General features: G+C 49.0%; 1 long non-coding RNA gene and 1 other non-coding gene across 2 annotated transcripts; one reads left to right on the top strand and one right to left on the bottom strand.

Annotated features, from left to right (window-relative positions):
- Positions 1 to 5855: 5855 nt before the first annotated feature.
- Positions 5856 to 5961, bottom strand: LOC128446001 (U6 spliceosomal RNA). The gene has a single exon (XR_008339538.1). It is a non-coding gene; the product is annotated as a U6 spliceosomal RNA (small nuclear RNA).
- A 266-nt stretch (positions 5962 to 6227) lies between these two features.
- On the top strand, positions 6228 to 7659 carry LOC128441377 (uncharacterized). Its single transcript, XR_008338747.1, has 3 exons — positions 6228 to 6360; positions 7146 to 7384; positions 7476 to 7659. It is a non-coding gene; the product is annotated as an uncharacterized LOC128441377 (long non-coding RNA).
- Positions 7660 to 9510: the final 1851 nt, after the last annotated feature.

Below are 9510 nucleotides of genomic sequence, written 5' to 3'. Positions count from 1 at the left end.
GAATTGTTTGTAGTTGTCCATATTGTCTTCTTGAGATAAATCTGGATATGTGATTTGTTTGTGCTGCAGCTGCTGCCCAAGGGCTGGAGGCAGACACTGCCGGAGGAACAGCAGGACTGGGTGGGCCGGGCTCTTTTCACCAGCCGCACGGGCAAGAAGCCTGTCCTCACCGGCGAGCTGCACCTGTGGTGGTACCCCCCAGAAGCCCAGCTCCTCTACACACAGACCCCCTCTGCCCACAACTTCTACCAGTGCCGGTTCTTTCTGTGGGCGCCCTACAGGATGTGGGCCTACAGGCTCACCTGTCCAAAATGTGGGGACAAACTGACCGGTGCTGGGCTCTATAAAACCGTCCGACCGGTGCTTGACCTTGATAATTGGTATAACATGGGCACTGAGTATATCGAATGCAGTTCGTGCAAGAGGAAATACTCGGCCTGGGCACAAGATATAATTAAACAGCTTGACCTTGCGCACCAGGAGCTGTTTCCAGCGGTTCTCACATACAAGTAGGCAGTGATGTGAAAGCCTTTGTATGTGTGTGATTCGTTGTTTAACCCTCAGCTGACAGTAGTCACCTTGTGCTCCGCAGGTTGTCTTGCGACAAGAGGGTGGTGGGCCTAATGAAGGAGCGCACTTTGGGCAACAGTGCGTCCCGCCTCCGTGCCATTCTGGTGGAACAGCACACCAAAGAGTGGATGGTGCGGTCGATGAGTTACCTCTCCGTGCTCAGAAAGCTTCAGGTGTCTGGGCAGGTGTCTGTGCCGCCCATGAAACCGATCCCCACTGTGTCCTGGCTGATTTCCATCTACGCCAGGGAGGCCCTTGGCCGTCTGGAGGAAATGAAAGCCAGGGTCACGTCCATCTTTGGGGACATATTGAAGCTGGGTTCCACCAAAAAGGCAAGCTTTGGATCATTTGTGAATGATTGAGAATACACACTTTGATAATTGAAGATGTGACATGGTCTCGTTCTCATTTTCAGATGACAAAGAAGCTTGCGGGTAACGCTGCTGGGATGGCCACAAGGGTCACCAACGTGAGCAACGAGCACAGGCAGGTGCTCATGTCAGTCCTCACCGCCTCTGAGGGGGACGAACTGTTGCCCATGGCGGCCGGGCTTGTGCGGCGGTACAGGGAAGCCGGAAGGGCCCCTCCTCAGGTCTTGTATGTAAACCAAGATTGCTGTTCAACCCACGGACGCTGTAAGGTAAAAAAAACAACAACAACAACAAGAACATGTCTACAGGCCACTTTATTATCCCTCGACTCAAACGGAAACGAATGTCTTCTTCTACTGGTTTTCTCAGGCAGCGGCCTTGTTCGGCGAGTGGGAGCAGCTGTTGGTCAGGCTGGACGTGTGGCATCTAATGCAACGCTTAGCGAGGGCCATCACCGCCGGCAATCACCAGCAGTATGGCCCATTCATGTCCCGGCTTTCCTTTGCCATGCTTGAGTGGGATGGCTGTGATGTGGCCCGCCTGAAAGAGGCCAAACAGTCCGAGGAGGGGGGGGACGCCAACGTGGAGCCCACGTCCAGGGAGCTGACCCGCCACTGCCGCCGCCACACAAGGGGCGCAGCAGAGACGGAGCTGCTGGTTCAGGAGGTGCTAGACTCCTTCTCTGAGATGAACGACACCATGGGTGTCCCACTCTTCGACCGTGCAGAGATGGAGAAGGTTTGGAGGACACAGCGTCACCATCTCCGCTGCATTCAGGACCCGCCGGGAGTGGAGCTGTATGCGAAGACAGGGGAGGAGACCAGGGGGGGTGTCAAGCTCCCCGTCTACCGCTGTGCCAGAGGCACCAGCTCCCTCGAGTGGTTCCACCACCACCTTTGCACGTTCGTTCCAGGTGAGTGTCTCAGAATGAGCCAGTTCGTTTGTGTGTGTGTGCGTGCTTAACTAATGTTCTCCACCCTCTGTCTGTCCCATCACAGGTACGTCTGCCAACGCCCTCCACTTCCAGGTGTACCTGCTGGAGGGCATTGTGAGATGGAATGAAGACTGCGCCAGAGTTGCAGTGGAGGGCAATGCCCGGCATTCGACACTGCGTTGCTACAGCGCCCAGCTGCAGAGAGGCCTCTCCCAGCTCACCCAACAGTTCTTGGGGAGGACGCTGGTAGAGAATTACACCCAGCCTGGGGAGTACACAGGTATAATGCAAACAGCTGTATTATACAAACAGCTGTATTATATAACACATATATATATAACATATATATAACATATATATGACAGGTGTAACCGCATTTCCTTTTTCTTCTTCTGTTTTTCCTTTATGTAGGGGAGCTCATCGGGTTGGAGTACCTCAACTCCCAGACTGGTGCCGCAGCTCTGCAGCCGGACTTGGGCCCAGATGATGATGATGCTCTTGATGGGATGGATGAGCTGGAAGAGGACTGGGAAGAGGAGGAGCATGAGGGCTTTGAAGAGGAGCTGCACCCATTGCAGCCCGTTGTTGCAACACAGCCTAATCATCCACCCGCAGTGGTGGAGGAGGTAAGCGATGTCAAGTCTGATGATGGACTTGAAGGGGCTGTGCGTATTGAATACTTGACCTCTGTAGTATCTCTGTCTACTGCAGGAGGTACGGGGTCCAGATGGACACAGTGGCTACCAGCATGCCGTCCATCTAGCCCATGCCCTCGTAGAGCTCCGTCACCACGCCTTCGTTACGGAGCGGCAGGTGAGGGAGATAGTGGCTCTTTGGCAGAAGCTGTCACACAGGGACAAGGCGCCCATCTCCTTCCCCCAGGGCCACTGGTCCAAAACTGCCTGCATGCCTGGAGGGGACAGCATGACAAGGTAAGTGTAGCGTGCAGCATTCAAACTCAGCTTATAGTCCTTTTATATATTGTTCTATTTTTATATTTCATTTTCTCCACAGCAAATTCGTTGTTTGATTGTGCTCTACGTGACTCCGGTCTGTAACGCAGGACACATCTTTCTCCTCCTCTCTCTCTCTCTCTCTCTCTCTCTCTGTGTATAGTTCGTATCTCGGGCAGGGCGGGGGAGCGGCACAGTTTCCATATGCCAACAGGATGCTCGAGGCCATCTTTTTGGAGCTGTGCCGCATACACCCTGAGGGCTGTACCATCCCTGGGGTCCCAGTGAACCGCTGGGGGGCTGTTGAGAGGGACTATTCTGTCATCAGAGACAATTTGTACAACAGGCGGGACCTCTTGGCAGCTTCCCCCATCCAACTCCCAGAGGTCAACAACCGGACCCTTCTGCAGTGGTGAGCGCCTTTTGCATGAGTGCGTGTGATTGAAGAATGTTCATACTGGGCAGAAGATGCTAATAATCAATATCATTGAATTCCTTTCCGTCAGGCACAACAAGCGGAGCAAGGCGATGATGACAGCCATGGTGCGTGCAGCGGTGCCGGGTCCCATTGCTCAGCAGACAGGAGCAGAGCTGCGTTCTCCAGCCAGGGCTCTGCTGCAGGAACCTTTGCGTCCTGACCAGCCTCTCACACTCTCTCCCCCGGAAGATGCCTCTGGTCAGGTTGTCACACACAGTGTAGCCCTGGCACCTGCGCTGTACAAAATCATCACCACCACTGCAGCCTCCTCCTCCACACCGACCACCCCCTGTGCCTCCCCCTCTGCTGCCCCCCCTGCCACCTCCACCTCTGCCCCTGCCGTGCCCCGAACCACTGCCTGGCGGAGGAAGGTTCGTGAGGAAGAGCAGCGTCGGGCCAAGGAGATGGGCCTTCCTATCAAGACCAGGAAGAGGTGTGAACATTTCATCTGCAAGCACTGTGGCCAGCCGAAAACCAAAGAATATGGTCACAGTCGCTACAGAGCAGAGCACTTCTGCTCCCGTGCCGAGGGATCCTCGGTGGATGACTGGCTGGCAGGGAAAAGGGCCCATGAGGCCAAACAGAGGGAGAGACAACAGGTCAGTTACTTGATATGCACAGTGACTGAGAGGCTTCCCTCATCATTGTCATCAACCATGTTGTTCATCTTGTTTTTTGCAGGCTGAAGCTGCCCAGGCTTCACAGACCCCCTCCAGGCAGACCCAGAGCCAGCAGGTAGGACAGTAAATACAGGGGACAAACGGCACAGTCAAAGTTTGGGAGTAACAAAATATCAATGAAATGCTAAAATGTGTACATCAATCTATCTGCTAGTGTATAACAGTGTGAATAAGTACAGGAGGGATTTTTTCTAAAAAAATTCATTCATATCTTGTACATTTCTTGAACTGGAATGACAGTCTCTTTACTTTTTATTCAGGAGGAAGAGCAGAGGGATGAGGAGGACAACGACTGATCTCTTTGTGTGTTTTTGGTGGTGGCGTTTTTTAATAAAAAGCCTTTTTTTGCACTTTACTCTCTTCTCAGACTGCTCATTTAATATGTTGCACATGTGTTATGATTTGTCAGCATTTGCCCCTCAAGGATCTAGTGAGTGTGTAAGATATATAGGTGAAAGGAAAGTATTGGCAGCAATTGATTATCAAAGAATCCTACTGATGTTGTCAATAGTGTGTAATCATCTCAATTGTACAAAATGATGGGCCCTTTATGTTCAATATCTTGCTCTTTTTTTCATTGTCATTGCTCGATAAATCCATCACATGAATGAATACTGACACTGGGAGAGAGAGAGAGGGCGCGCAGTCCTCCTGTATTTAAACCAGTCGGCCCCTTGTCTCATTGGAGCGAGTCAGCAGCTTCAGGTTCCTCGGGGTCAACATCAGTGATGACCTGTCCTTGACCCATCACACAGACTCCATTAGGATGTCGGCCAGGCAGCGACTCTTCTTCCTCCGCAGGCTGCGGAAGATCCACATGGATGAGAGGATTCTAATCAACTTCTACAGGTGCACCATAGAGAGCATCCTGACTGGCTGCATCACCGCCTGGTATGGCAGCTGCACCGCCCTGAACCGCAAGGCTTTACAGCAGGTGGTGAAGTCTGCCCAGCACATCACCAGGACGGCGCTACCATCCATGGAGGACCTCGACACCCAGCGGTGCAGGAAGAAGAGCAACCGGATTATTAAAGACCCCTTTCACACCAGCCATAAACATTTTTACCTACTGCCATCTGGCCGACGTTAAGCAGCATCCGGGCCCGCACCACCAGGCTCAGAGACAGTTTCTTCCCCCAGGCCATAAGACCCTTAAACTCCTCTGAACTGTAATAACTCCACCAAACTAGCACCGTGGCATATTTGCACTATTGCACAAAATTGCACTACTGTTCGTTCTTTCTTCAGCTGTATTATATTATATTATTACATATTTTAAAGTTTTGATATTCTTTTTTACACTATTTTATTCAATCATTTTTTAAAATTTTTTATTCTTGCATTGTTAGAAGAGAGTCTGTGACTCAAGCATTACATTGCCAGCAACTGCTTAATTGTAATCTCTGTGCATTTGATAATAAAACTCTTGAATCTTGAATCTTGTACAAATGCTCTGCATGCAGAACGAAAACGGGGAACCGCGTCTTTCCTACTTATACTGCCCAACTAGTCCACTGATTTCCAAAATTGATTCAACTCCGATTAACAAAGTTTTGATTCGGTATCCGATTTGATACCACATCGATTCAGTTGTGGGTATGTCAGTCTACAAAACCAATTTAGCTTGGATATGAAATACATTCTCAGGTCGTCCTCTAACTAGTGTCATGGTTTTTTCGACAGCCCCTCAAGGCAGCACCAGGGTTTTCCCTTGTGTCATGGCGCTACCTAGCGTCTGCTTCTGGCCAGTTTGGTGGCTGTGATGCTGTTGATCCACCACAAGAGGGAGCCAGACACCTGCAGTTGCCCTCTTTTCCATTTTGAGCAAAATGAGAACAAAAAGAGAACAAAAAGGGAACAAAAATAGAACAAAATGAGGAACGCTTCACGAATTTGCGTGTCATCCTTGCGCAGGGGCCATGCTAATCTTCTCTGTATCGTTCCAATTTTAGTATATGTGAGACCGAAGTCTCACAAACATGAAGAGGTTGGGACCTGAATATAAACCCTTTCGAATCAGGAACATTCCTTAGTCACGGTGCTGAAATTTTGGGACTTAAAATGGAGCTCAGACAGAGGCAGACACACACCTGAAGCCTCACAAACTCTCTTTGGAAGCCGATTTATCAACCGTATTTATTTATTAAACTCCACGTTGTTCGCAACCTCACAGAGCTGATGGGAGAAATATTCAGATGAGCCCTTCGTCACGGCAGCCTGATTGGTTGACTACAAGAGAGACCAAAAGCTCCACCCACAACCCCCCTCTCAGAGGTCTGTTTCATTGTTCATGGTGGGCAAATTCCTGTGGGGGGGAGGGTGTTCCAGACTCCCCTATCCTTAATATTATTGAAATGCTATTGCCTAAATAATTGTAAGTAGTAACATTATCTAACACTAGATCCCTCCCTCTTGCTGTGTTACTGACTTCCTGTAAGTCGCAGACACAGGAAGACACAGGAAGACACATTGAGAGAGACCGAGACACAGTGAGAGATAGAGCGGACTATGTGTTTCTATTGAGAAGCAGCAGCACTGGTGAAGAGGTTGGGGTTAGGGCTGGGGTTTGCCCCAAAACAACAGAAAAGTGCTGTGTTTCTGTCATTTGTCATTGTGAAATAATGTGGTAGTAAGGTCAACTGTGTTGTTAAAGCTGTCGCCTTCTTCCAGTTCGTTCTGTTAGGAATTTATATTTAGCTGGAGTCTGTGTTTGACTGAAACTCTATATAAAGAAAGGAGGGGGGAAAGCAGGAGCCGCCTGGGCCAGATATAAGGCCTTTATACAAATCATTAATAATAACGTTTTGATCTTTGTGTTTAATATTTGGAATTAGCTAGAAATGTATGTGCGTCAAAAAAGCTGGTCAGTCTCACACCTGTCTTGATAGGGGGCCGAGGGATTTTGTTATGGTTCATTTGGTGCAGCCGAGGGAGCAGAAACATTACATTTTCTACTCAAGGCTAGTTTTCCAACGTTAAAAGATGGCGCTGCGGACGGCTGCCTCTGTGTTTTGCTGCGCAAAGTTTCGTCTTGTTTTGTTAGTTAATTCAGTTTTTTGCTTAAAAACCGGGAGCTCTTTCACCAGAGAGATGCTCATGAACATCAGGGACATAACTCAGGATAATTTATTTCCGACTTTCATTCTTGGACCCCTGCAGTTTGCCTACAGAGCCAACAGGTCTGTAGACGATGCAGTCATGGCCCTTCACTTCATCCTCCAGCCCCTGGACTCCTCAGGAACCTACGCCAGGATCCTGTTTGTGGACTTCAGCTCTGCCTTCAACGCAATCATCTTGAATCTGCTACAGGAGAAGCTCTTCCAGCTGAGTTTGCCTGACTCAACCTGCAGGTTGATCACAGACTTCCTTGTCTGACAGGAGGCAACGCGTGAGGCTGGGTAAGCATGTCTCTGAATTCAGGACCATTAGCACTGGTTCCCCTCAAGGCTGTGTTCTTTACCCTCTTTTCCTCTCCCTGTATACCAACAGCTGCACCTCCAGTCACCAGCCCGTCAAACTCCTTAAGTTCGCGGATGACACCACCCTATTTGGGCTCATCTCTGGTGGGGATGAGTCCACCTACAGGTGGGAGATTGACCATCTGGTGACATGGTGTGATTAGAACAACCTGGAGCTCAATGCTCTGAAAACAGTGGACACGGTTGTGGACTTCAGAAGGAACCCAGCCCCACCCACCCCCATCACCCTGAGAGTCGTCACTGCGGTAAGAAGAGCTGAAGAAGTTCAACCTGCCAAGCCACACCGCCCATGGCATATTGCACATTCCCTCCTGTTTTGCATTTTACTTTTTATATCTGGTATATATTTTTGTTTTGTTTTATATATAGTTATTTCTTTCTTATGTGAAGTACTTATTGTGTTTTTAAGTACTTATTGTGTTTTTATGTTTTATGTTCAATGTATGCACCTTTTTTACCAAAGAAACTTCCAGGTAGGTGTAAACCTACTTGGCAATAAATCCTTTCTGATTCTGATTCTGATTCTGATTTATGAGACACAGCATCAGACTGTCAGGATAGCATTGCCTAACACTGGGGGGAGGGCAGGGATTTTTTTTTTGTTTTGTTGCTCTTACCTATTTTTATTTTAACGCTCTGGAAAACCCGGAGACCTTCCTCTTCCACCGCCATGCTGTGGCCGTGGCTCGTTCCCTTTCGGCGGCTAGAACGCGGTGCTCCACAGTGCTCGGTTCCGGCCTCTCCAGCACTCGGTTATTCCAGGGGTTCTGCACATCTATGCGCTCCGGACAGCGATCGCACTCCGGCCCGACCTCCGCCGCTGCTGGCTGGCTGAGTACAAGCGGGACCTCGGCGTCTGTGCAGCTGCGGCAGCGGCAGCGGCAGCGGCAGCAGCGGAGGCGTGGCTCCACACAACACCGCCCACACAGAAGTATGGAGGGCGATCAGCGGCGCACAAACAAGGAGAAAGTGGCGTCATTGAGGAATGTGAACTGTAGACAGAGTCCCGCCCACTCTCCCAACCGGACACAAGCTGGATGAGGCAAATTTGTTTCTTTGGGGGGGATTAAAGGTCCAGTGTGCACGATTTAGGTGAAAGGGATCTATTGGGAGAAATGGAATATAAAATAGAGGCTTCAACTAAATTGTACAAATTGTTGTTTTCATTAGCCTACAAATGGGCAATTTATATTTAAATACTTTATATTTACATCGGGAGCAGGTCCTCTCTACGGAGGCCAGCATGTTTTTTTTACAGTTAACCGAACTGGACAAATTAAACATCTGAAGGCTACTACAGGCTCTCTCCCATGTTTGGAAGGGGAGGGTGAGGTGGCTTTCTGTAAAAAAAACATTTTTTTCTTCAAAATAAACGTAAAACAAGAAGCCACTAATGCACCAGTTTAGTTGGATGCAGTCTCGCAATTAAGAAGTCCATTGTCCAGGCATAGACAAAGTCCCTTCCTGGTGCCTCCCTTTACATTAACACACCTGCTCCCTTTACTCTAAATCATACCTGGTCTGGTGGTTAGTGCCCCTAGTGTCTACAAATACAGATGTTACACACTTAAATTTTAAATAATGTAACACTCCTCCAAGCAGAAGGGGGTGTATAGTGATGCCAGGTTGGCCACAGGTAGTTACTTAAGTTCATGACCATCATCATAGGTATTGCTGATGATGAACGAGCAGGGAAGCTAACATTTATTAACGGTGCTCAGAAATGTTTTATTTGGGGGGTTATGTTTTACTTTGTTTTACAAACAGCATTGCAAGTGACTGACATTGTGGTGAACAAATAAAAAGATATCATACTTACAGTACTGGGAGAAGTAGAAAAAGACTCAAACGTTTTTAAGGCGTACCAGTCATAATAATCTCCCTCATCAGCAGCCAGTAGCGGCTAAAGTGTAGGACTTGGTCACTACACAAGCTGGTTATCAATTCAGCGGCCGCATTCTGCACAGGACACAGAGGCTGTCATCGGCTGCATCCTCCAACAGCGTGTACACTGCCGTAGGGAAGTTAGACGGTCTGGTCTTACT

This window comes from Pleuronectes platessa, chromosome 1 (genome assembly GCF_947347685.1).
Source record: "Pleuronectes platessa chromosome 1, fPlePla1.1, whole genome shotgun sequence".
NCBI lineage: Eukaryota > Metazoa > Chordata > Actinopteri > Pleuronectiformes > Pleuronectidae > Pleuronectes > Pleuronectes platessa.
The sequence above is the reverse complement of the archived record's forward strand: the minus strand, read 5'-3'. Positions and strand labels throughout refer to the sequence as shown.